The sequence below is a fragment of the Salmo trutta genome, unplaced genomic scaffold (genome assembly GCF_901001165.1).
Source record: "Salmo trutta unplaced genomic scaffold, fSalTru1.1, whole genome shotgun sequence".
In the NCBI taxonomy this organism is placed as follows: domain Eukaryota; kingdom Metazoa; phylum Chordata; class Actinopteri; order Salmoniformes; family Salmonidae; genus Salmo; species Salmo trutta.
The window spans coordinates 42,476-52,335 of NW_021822673.1; positions in this window are offsets into that span (position 1 = coordinate 42,476).

A 9,860-nucleotide genomic window follows, 5' to 3' on the forward strand; every position below is an offset into this window, starting at 1 on the left:
CATTACCATTCAGCTATAATGAAGACTGAATTATTTCAACATCTACTGTTCTGTTCTCAATCTGCACCAATAACCATGACTCTCATTGGAAACATCTGGTCTTCTATACTCGATCTGCACCAATAACCATGACTCTCATTGGAAACATCTGGTCTTCTGTACTCCATCTGCACCAATAACCATGACTCTCATTACAAACATCTGGTCTGCTGTTCTCAATCTGCACCAATAACCATGACTCTCATTACAAACATCTGGTCTTCTGTTCTCAATCTGCACCAATAACCATGACTCTCATTGGAAACATCTGGTCTTCTGTACTCAATCTGCACCAATAACCATGACTCTCATTGGAAACATCTGGTCTTCTGTACTCAATCTGCACCAATAACCATGACTCCCATTGGAAACATCTGGTCTTCTGTACTCAATCTGCACCAATAACCATGACTCTCATTGGAAACATCTGGTCTTCTGTACTCAATCTGCACCAATAACCATGACTCTCATTACAAACATCTGGTCTGCTGTTCTCAATCTGCACCAATAACCATGACTCTCATTACAAACATCTCGTCTTCTGTTCTCAATCTGCAGCAATAACCATGACTCTCATTACAAACATCTCGTCTTCTGTTCTCAATCTGCAGCAATAACCATGACTCTCATTGGAAACAGATGGCTCTATTTTAAGAATTTGGGGATTGTCTATTATTCTGCACCAATAGCCAGAGTTTACATGGCTGAGGGCTCTCAATGGAAACATTGGGCTTGATTGTAATCATGGGAGAGGATAGGGCTGGTCTCCTAGGAGGATATACAGACTGGTGCCCTAACAGAGCCTAATCAAATGGATCTCCATGAACACCTAGTTATTGGAGCCGGTGTTTAAGGTATTTTTCTCCTTCTCCTCCCCTCCATAAACTTAATCGAGCGATGGAGCAATGGAGGGAGAGAGGAGAGGAGAGGAGGGATGGAGGGAGGGGTGGAACCAGGAGCTGGTACATAAAAGTGTTTGAATGGTAATGATGCCAAGTAATGATTTCCCTGAGGGGCATCTGATCCACTGCCACAGGGAAGAGAGGGGGGAGAGACAGACCTGAGGGAGGGAGGGAGGGAGGGTAGAATCATCCACATCAGCATTTCATAGGAGCACCAGAGAGGGAGGAAGGGAGAGGGAGGGTGGAGAAGGAGGGAGGGAGGGGAGATAGACCAGAGGGAGGTGGAGAGAAGGAAGGGAGAGGGAGGTGGAGAAGGAGGGAGGGAGGGAGGGGAGATAGACCTGAGGGAGGAGGAGAGAAGGAAGGGAGAGGGAGGTGGAGAAGGAGGGAGGGAGGGGAGATAGACCTGAAGGAGGTGGAGAGAAGGAAGGGAGAGGGAGGTGGAGAAGGAGGGAGGGAGGGGAGATAGACCTGAGGGAGGAGGAGAGGGAGGGAGCAAATTTCCTGCAATTCTACACATTTTGCAATGAGATTTAAAATGTTGCAGTTTTCAAGCTAGTGTCCTGTATTTCAACAACAACAAAAAGACAAACAATGTCCAGTTTGGAACACTGACAAGAAGAGCATTTAAAAGAAAAAATCTCAGTCTGATTGGGTGAGCCTGGCTCCCTACGTGGCTACCCTGTGAGTCTTCTCTTTCTGACTGTGTCACTTTCTCTCCCTCTCTCTCTCTTTCCCCCTTCCCTCTCTCCTCCTCCTCTCCGTGTGAGAAGCCTCCTGTTATCACGTTTTAGGGAAGACGCAGATGCAGACAGTGTTGAAGTAACAAAAGTTAATTACTAGAACAGCGGGCAGGCAAAACGACAGGTCAAGGGCAGGCAGAGGTCAGTAATCCAGATCAGAGTCCAAAAGGTACAGAACGGCAGGCAGGCTCAGGGTCAGGGCAGGCAGAAAGGTCAAAATCGGGAAAACTAGAAAACAGGAACTAGAAACAGACAGGAGCAAGGGGGAAAAATGCTGGTAGACTGGACGAACAAAACGAACTGGAAACAGACAAACAGAGAACACAGGTATAAATACACAGGGTATAATGGGGCAGATGGGCGACACCTAGAGGATGGTGGAGACAAGTACAAAGACAAAAACAGATCAGGGTGTGACACCTGTGGGGGAATGTGGACTCTGTTTCGAGGTGACAATAAACAGCTGAAAGGGAGGATTTAACAATGCTCAAAACTCAATAAGAACAAGATAAATAGCAAATTAGATGCACCTGTGTCAGGGAGGGAGGGAGGGAGGGAGGGAGGGAGGGAGGGAGGGAGGGAGGGAGGGAGGGAGGAAGGGAGGGATTGATCCCACCGTCCAAAATGACTCACCCCTGTGTGCTCCAGACACCAGCGCCAAAGTTGAAGTACAGAAATAATAATACCTCCCACGTCTCTCTCTACCTCCCTTTACCTCCCACGTCTCTCTCTACCTCCCTTTACCTCCCACGTCTCTCTCTACCTCCCTTTACCTCCCACGTCTCTCTCTACCTCCCTTTACCTCCCACGTCTCTCTCTACCTCCCTTTACCTCCCACCTCTCTACCTCCCTTTACCTCCCACGTCTCTCTCCCCTCTGATGACTGAGTTCTCTCTCTACCCCTCACCTCTCTCTCTACCTCCCTTTACCCCCACGTGTCTCTCTCTCTCTCTGTCTCTCTCTCTCTCTCTCTCTCTCTGTCTCTCTCTGTCTCTCTCTCTGTCTCTCTCTGTCTCTCTCTCTGTCTCTCTCTGTCTCTCTCTCTCTCTCTCTCTCTCTCTCCTCTCTCTCTCTCTCTCTCTCCTCCCTCTCTCTCTCTCTCTCAAATTCAAATTCAAGCTGCTTTATTGGCATGAAATTGCCAAAGCAACAATGTATACATTATACATTGTAATAAAATTATAAAGAATAATAATATGAAATGGTATAAAATAATAATGCAAAATGAAATGAGAAAATAACAACAATAAAATGATATCTGCTATCTGCTATCATCAGCCCTACTACCCATACCACTACTACTTGGAATGATAATCACAACAACAACAATAATAGCAATAACAATAATAGCAATAACAATAAGAGCATTAACAATAATAAAATAATAAGTAAGTTACTGTTTACTATACAGATGTTATTATTCAGTGTCTCTCAGGCTATGGCAGGAAAATACATATTTGGCTGCAAGAGATAATCAGCCAATTCATATTCTCTGTTTAGGGCCTGATAGCAATTCAGTCGGGTTTGGGATTTTGTTTCGTTTTTCCAATGTTGTAAATATGAGTCCTTTGATTGGTTCATGATTTTGTTTATTGGAATTCTTTCTTTTGAAGCAGTGCTGGTGTCAGCTTGGTTGATTAGGTCCAACACCAGCTGACTGAGAGGGCTCGTTTCTGGGCTCAGCTCTTGGGTTTGAAGTGCTTTAAATTGCAGACTTGAATTTGGACTTGAATTTAGATGAGGCCCAAATTTTTATGATCTTTTCTGTATTTTCATTATTACTGGAAAGCGGCCCAATTCTGCCCTATATGCATTAGTTGGTGTATTTCTCTGGACTTGTAGAATTTCCCGACAGAATTCTGCATGTAAGGGCTTCATTTGGATGTTTGTCCCACATTTTAAAGTCCAGTTTATTGAGTGGCCCCCAAACCTCACTTCTGTAAAGAGCTATTGGTAGGATTACACTGTCAAATATTTTGGTCCAAATTCTAATTGGGATGTTGATTTTTCTGAAACATTTTGTTTTTTGTTTCTGATTTTGCATTTCTTTGGTTTTCTCAAATTTGCTTTCGATGCTGCTTTTTGGAATATGCAATTGATGTTTTGAGTGGCTGAATTGACACCTTCTTTATTGTTTTTGGTATCGAAGAACTGTTATACAGTCGTGACCCTCCTCCTATTGGCTACACTATACCTAGACCCTCCTCCTATTGGCTACACTATACCTAGACCCTCCTCCTATTGGCTAGTCTATACCTAGACCCTCCTCCTATTGGCTAGTCTATACCTTGGATCAAGGTGAGACTGTCTCCTCCTCCCGTTCTCCCTCAGACTACAGTCGTGGCCAAAAGTTTTGAGAATGACACAAATATTAATTTCCACAAAGTTTGCTGCTTCAGTGTCTTTAGATATTTTTGTCAGATGTTACTATGGAATACTGAAGTATAATTACAAGTGTTTCATAAGTATCAAAGGCTTTTATTGACAATTACATGAAGTTGATGCAGAGTCAATATTTGCAGTGTTGACCGTTCTTTTTCAAGACCTCTGTAATCTGCCCTGGCATGCTGTCAATTAACTCCTGGGCCACATCCTGACTGATGGCTGCCCATTCTTCCATAATTAATGCTTGGAGTTTGTCAGAATTTGTAGGTTTTTGTTTGTCCACCCGCATCTTGAGGATTGACCACAAGTTCTCAATGGGATTAAGGCCTGGGGAGTTTCCTGGCCATGGACCCAAAATATTGATGTTTTGTTCCCCGAGCCACTTAGTTATCACTTTTGAAATATGGCAAGGCGCTCCATTAAGCTGGAAAAGGCATTGTTCGTCACCAAACTCTTCCTGGATGGTTGGGAGAAGTTGCTCTCGGAGGATGTGTTGGTACCATTCTTTATTCATGGCTGTGTTCTTAGGCAAAATTGTGAGTGAGCCCACTCCCTTGGCTGAGAAGCAACCCCACACATGAATGGTCTCAGGATGCTTTACTGTTGGCATGACACAAGACTGATGGCAGCGCTCACCTTGTCTTCTCCGGACAAGCTTTTTTCCGGATGCCCCAAACAATCAGAAAGGGGATTCATCAGAGAAAATTACTTTACCCTTGTCCTCAGTAGTCCAATCCCTGTACCTTTTGCAGAATATCAGTCTGTCCCTGATGTTTTTCCTGGAGAGAAGTGGCTTCTTTGCTGCCCTTCTTGACACCAGGCCATCCTCCAAAAGTCTTTGCCTCACTGTGCGTGCAGATGCACTAACACCTGCCTGCTGCCATTCCTGAGCAAGCTCTGTACTGGTGGTGCCCCGATCCCACAGCTGAATCAACTTTAGGAGACGGTCCTAGCACTTGCTGGACTTTCTTCACAACAATTGTACCGCTCTCCTTGAAGTTCTTGATGATCCGATAAATGGTTGATTTAGGTGCAATCTTACTGGCAGCAATATCCTTGCCTGTGAAGCCCTTTTTGTGCAAAGCAATGATGACGGCATGTTTCCTTGCAGGTAACCATGGTTGACAGAGGAAGAACAATGATTCCAAGCACCACCCTCATTTTGAAGCTTCCAGTCTGTTATTCAAACTCAATCGGCATGACAGAGTGATCTCCAGCCTTGTCCTCGTCAACACTCACACCTGTGTTAACGAGAGAATCATTGACATGATGTCAGCTGGTCCTTTTGTGGCAGGGCTGAAATGCAGTGGAAATGTTTTTTGGGGATTCAGTTCATTTGCATGGCAAAGAGGGACTCTGCAATTAATTGCAATTCATCTGATCACTCTTCATAACATTCTGGAGTATATGCAAATTGCCATCATACAAACTGAGGCAGCAGATTATGTGAAAATTAATATTTGTGTCATTCTCAAAACTTTTGGCCACGACTGTAGAGTTCATAATTTCATTTGAGTTCAATGTTTCAATGAATCTCTCTGCACTGTTTGGAGCCCATCTGTACGATTGGTTTATGCTGTAGAGTTTATTGGGCTGTTTTTTTGAATGAATATTGCCCGTTATTTTCTGCAGAAACACGTTGATCTGACTGTGGTCTGACAACGGTGTCTGTGGTCTGACAGTGAATGCACTAATGGAGGAGGGGTCGATGTCAGTGATGGCATAATCCACTACACTTGTCCCAAGAGCTGAGCAGTAAGCAAACCGACCTAAAGAGTCCCCTCTGATTCTACCATTAAACACGTACAGGCCTAAGGCTCGACAGAGATGCACTAACTAACCATTTTTGTTCCTTATTTGACCAGGACTGTTTCTATTATTTATAATAGGGCTACTGTACAAGGAGGGGTGTCCAAATATGTGGTGGTTACCTCTCTCATCAGTGTAGTCAGGCTCAGAACCTGTTCTCACATTGAAATCTCCACAAAGAAGCACTTTACCCTCTGCCTGAAATGTAATGATTTCTGTATGGAGATTGTCAACAAACTGATCGTCATAATATGATGAATCTGAAGGAGGAACATAAGCTGCACATATGTATACATCATTGTCACAATAGATTGTACTTTTGTTAAGTTTTAGCCAAATGTGATTAGTACCTTTTTTCATTTCATTCAGTCCTGCTGATGCCAAACGATGATTCCACCTGAGTCTCGGCCCCGTTTAACATTTTTACGTTTGATTGATGGTAGTAAACTTTCTCTATAGCCTGAGGGAGTATCTATGTCTCCACGACACCATGTTTCCAGTAGGATTATGATGTCCTGTCCCTTGATGTTTTTAATCCATTCTGGATTTGTTGTTTTATAACCAAAATGTGAAGAGTTTAGGCCCTGGATATTCCAAGAGCTGATAGTTAATGATCTCATTTATAATAAGTGATATTCACTGGTTTGAGTAAAGTACATTGAAAAAAATATATAGATAGATGTATACACACACACACACACACACACACACACACACACACACACATACACATACACATACATACATACATACATACATACATACATACATACATACATACATACATACATACATACATACATACATACATACATAGATGCAGTAGTTGGCGCACCTCTCCAATCTCTGATGGTTCTAGGTGTCTTTTGCCAGAGGTTACCTCAGCATATGTAGGCTGATGATCTGAATGAAACATGGTGTGGACTGCATCATGTGGTGTACTTCTCTGAAGAACAGTGTTCTGCCCGACCCTGGAGTAGTGATCAGAGCTGTGTTGTGATGGGCCTGGTCTAGTAGAGCTGTGTTGTGATGGGCTGGGTCTAGTAGAGCTGTGTTGTGATGGGCTGGGTCTAGTAGAGCTGTGTTGTAATGGGCCTGGTCTAGTAGAGCTGTATTGTGATGGGCCGGGTCTAGTAGAGCTGTGTTGTGATGGGCCTGGTCTAGTAGAGCTGTATTGTGATGGGCCGGGTCTAGTAGAGCTGTGTTGTGATGGGCCGGGTCTAGTAGAGCTGTGTTGTGATGGGCCGGGTCTAGTAGAGCTGTGTTGTGATGGGCTGGGTCTAGTAGAGCTGTGTTGTGATGGGCTGGGTCTAGTGGAGCTGTGTTGTGATGGGGTCTAGTAGAGCTGTGTTGTGATGGGCTGGATCTAGTAGAGCTGTGTTGTGATGGGCCAGGTCTAGTAGAGCTGTGTTGTGATGGGCCGGGTCTAGTAGAGCTGTGTTGTGATGGGCTGGGTCTAGGTGAGCTGTGTTGTGATGGGCTGGGTCTAGTAGTTCTGTATTGTGATGGGGTCTAGTAGAGCTGTGTTGTGATGGGCCGGGTCTAGTAGAGCTGTGTTGTGATGGGCCTGGTCTAGTAGAGCTGTGTTGTGATGGGCCTGGTCTAGTAGAGCTGTGTTGTGATGGGCCGGGTCTAGTAGAGCTGTGTTGTGATGGGCTGGGTCTAGTAGAGCTGTGTTGTGATGGGCTGGGTCTAGTGGAGCTGTGTTGTGATGGGGTCTAGTAGAGCTGTGTTGTGATGGGCTGGATCTAGTAGAGCTGTGTTGTGATGGGCCGGGTCTAGTAGAGCTGTGTTGTGATGGGCTGGGTCTAGGTGAGCTGTGTTGTGATGGGCCGGGTCTAGTAGAGCTGTGTTGTGATGGGCTGGGTCTAGGTGAGCTGTGTTGTGATGGGCTGGGTCTAGTAGTTCTGTATTGTGATGGGGTCTAGTAGAGCTGTGTTGTGATGGGCCGGGTCTAGTAGAGCTGTGTTGTGATGGGCCGGGTCTAGTAGAGCTGTGTTGTGATGGGCCGGGTCTAGTAGAGCTGTGTTGTGATGGGCCTGGTCTAGTAGAGCTGTGTTGTGATGGGCCTGGTCTAGTAGAGCTGTGTTGTGATGGGCCAATAGACCTGTGTTGTGATGGGCCTGGTCTAGTAGAGCTGTGTTGTGATGGGCCTGGTCTAGTAGAGCTGTGTTGTGATGGGCCGGGTCTAGTAGAGCTGTGTTGTGATGGGCCGGGTCTAGTAGAGCTGTGTTGTGATGGACCTGGTCTAGTAGAGCTGTGTTGTGATGGGCCGGGTCTAGTAGAGCTGTGTTGTGATGGGCTGGGTCTAGTAGAGCTGTGTTGTGATGGGCTGGGTCTAGTGGAGCTGTGTTGTGATGGGGTCTAGTAGAGCTGTGTTGTGATGGGCTGGATCTAGTAGAGCTGTGTTGTGATGGGCCAGGTCTAGTAGAGCTGTGTTGTGATGGGCCGGGTCTAGTAGAGCTGTGTTGTGATGGGCCTGGTCTAGTAGAGCTGTGTTGTGATGGGCCAATAGACCTGTGTTGTGATGGGCCTGGTCTAGTAGAGCTGTGTTGTGATGGGCCTGGTCTAGTAGAGCTGTGCTGTAATAAGCCGTGTCTGGCTCTTCTCTCCTGGGGATGGTGGAGGTACTGTTGTGTCTGGGCTGAAGCAGACTGTGAGGCTGGTATTCTGACCTGGGCTGGAGCAGACTGGGAGGCTGGTATTCTGACCTGGGCTGGAGCAGACTGGGAGGCTGGTAGGATGATCTGGGCTGAAGCAGACTGGGAGTCTGGTAGGATGATCTGGGCTGAAGCAGACTGGGAGGCTGGTATTCTGACCTGGGCTGGAGCAGACTGGGAGGCTGGTATTCTGACCTGGACTGGAGCAGACTGGGAGACTGGTAGGCTGACCTGGGCTGGAGCAGACTGGGAGGCTGGTATTCTGACCTGGGCTGGAGCAGACTGGGAGGCTGGTATTCTGACCTGGACTGGAGCAGACTGGGAGGCTGGTTGGCTGACCTGGACTGGAGCAGACTGGGAGGCTGGTAGGTTGAGCTGGGCTGGAGCAGACTGGGAGGCTGGTAGGCTGACCTGGGCTGGAGCAGACTGGGAGGCTGGTAGGCTGACCTGGGCTGGAGCAGACTGGGAGGCTGGTAGGTTGATCTGGGCTGGAGCAGACTGGGAGGCTGGTAGGTTGACCTGGGCTGGAGCAGACTGGGAGGCTGGTGGGATGATCTGGGCTGGAGCAGACTGGGAGGATGGTAGGCTGATCTGGACTGGAGCAGACTGGGAGGCTGGTAGGTTGATCTGGGCTGGAGCAGACTGGGAGGCTGGTAGGTTGACCTGGGCTGGAGCAGACTAGGAGGCTGGTAGGTTGACCTGGGCTGGAGCAGACTGGGAGGCTGGTAGGCTGACTTGGGCTGGAGCAGACTGGGAGGCTGGTATTCTGACCTGGGCTGGAGCAGACTGAGAGGCTGGTTTTCTGACCTGGGCTGAAGCAGACTGGGAGGCTGGTAGGATGACCTGGGTGGAGCAGACTGGGAGGATGGTAGGCTGACCTGGGTGGAGCAGACTGGGAGAATGGTAGGCTGACCTGGGCTGAAGCAGACTGGGAGGCTGGTAGGATGACCTGGGTGGAGCAGACTGGGAGGATGGTAGGCTGACCTGGGTGGAGCAGACTGGGAGGCTGGTAGGCTGATCTGGGCTGGAGAAGACTGGAAGGCTGGTGCAGTGTCATCAGGCTGTCTGGTGAAGGGTATGCTGGTCTCAGGTTCTGCCTGTGTTGTACCAAGCTGGTGGACATGCTCTCTAGATGCAGAGGACATAATGACTAGCTGCTGGTTGAGGGTGTCAATGTACCTCTCTCTTTGTACTAGCTCCTTTCTTGTTGTGCTCAGAAGGTCTCTGAGGTCATCATTTGTCTGGATCAGTTTGTCCATTCTGCTTTCTAATTTAGCAATAGATGCTCTGCTCTCCTCCCTGAACTGTTTCATCTCTTCTTT